A 1,261-nucleotide genomic window follows, 5' to 3' on the forward strand; every position below is an offset into this window, starting at 1 on the left:
GTACTTTGTTACTTTTACTTGAGTAAAGAAGTTAATTTAGTACTTTAGGGGCATTGTCATGCACCCGATCTAAGCGCACACACACCCTCTGTCGTTCAACCTACGCAGCTTTTATTTCCCGCTAAATCAATCAGGGGGAATTACCCTGTGGTGTGTGTCCGTGCATGCATGTGAATTTTGAGCAGAGGGAAAAAAGAGACAGTTTTAGTGAGAGCTTTAGCTTGGGTCAGGTTAGTTCACTTTTACTTGAGTTGATTTCAGATTTGACCTAATGCAAAAAAATCATCTAAAATAAATATGTTGGCCCAAGCCTACTGTTAACCTATCCAACCCATTAAGGTATAATTGAGCATGAATCCTCTTTCATCAGCAAATGAACTGTCGTTTCAATTTGCATACTGAATGAAAAGTGAACAGTGGTGTGTGGTTGTGTGTGTGTGTGCCTGTGTGTGTGTTTGTGTGTGCGTGCCTGCGTTTATTCTGGCAGGATGTTCTTTGGAGAAAACATTACCTGGGATGACATCCGTTATAGCCTAAAACCCTAATCTAATGTTTGTGCCGTTACAAAAGAGGATCACTGCTTCACTACATGGTCTACAAGAATAACAGTGGAGAAAATTAAGACAAGCATGACATACATATTTGATAGCATTTGGCAACTGCAACTGTTTCAAGTTCAAGTGAAGTATCAGGCATAGGGATCAAGTTTGCCAAATATACTGAAGACATTTTGTGCTCATTCCGCAGGCTATTTAAGGGCATTGGTCTTAGATAATGCACTTGTGGATGTGTGTTCATCTAATTAAGGTTCATCCATCCATTAGAGCTCGACCGATAAATCGGTGGGCCGATATTAGGCATTTCCAGAGCTATCTGTATCTGCATTTATAATGACCGATAAAAAAAAACAAATTATTTATTTAATTTTTTTAATATTCATTCATCAGAATGATGTATAATGACAAATAAATGATTCTGATAAATAAATAAAAAAAACAAAAAAAAAACGGACCGTCAACCATGTTATGAGTATTGGCGTTGTATAATTTGTCCACCAGAGGGCGCTCTAGAATGTCCCTGTTGGCAACACTGATTATTTTTTTTTGTTATTGTGGTTTTGTTTAAAGGACTTCAATTTTCATAACTTAAGTTTGTATTTTTATTATTTATTAGAACATTAATATTTTGATGGTCCTCTGTTCTGTTGTGACAAAATAAAGTATTATCAGATTATTTTAGTGAGAACTCATAAATAACTACA

This window comes from Etheostoma spectabile, chromosome 2 (genome assembly GCF_008692095.1).
Source record: "Etheostoma spectabile isolate EspeVRDwgs_2016 chromosome 2, UIUC_Espe_1.0, whole genome shotgun sequence".
Taxonomy (NCBI): Eukaryota; Metazoa; Chordata; class Actinopteri; order Perciformes; family Percidae; genus Etheostoma; species Etheostoma spectabile.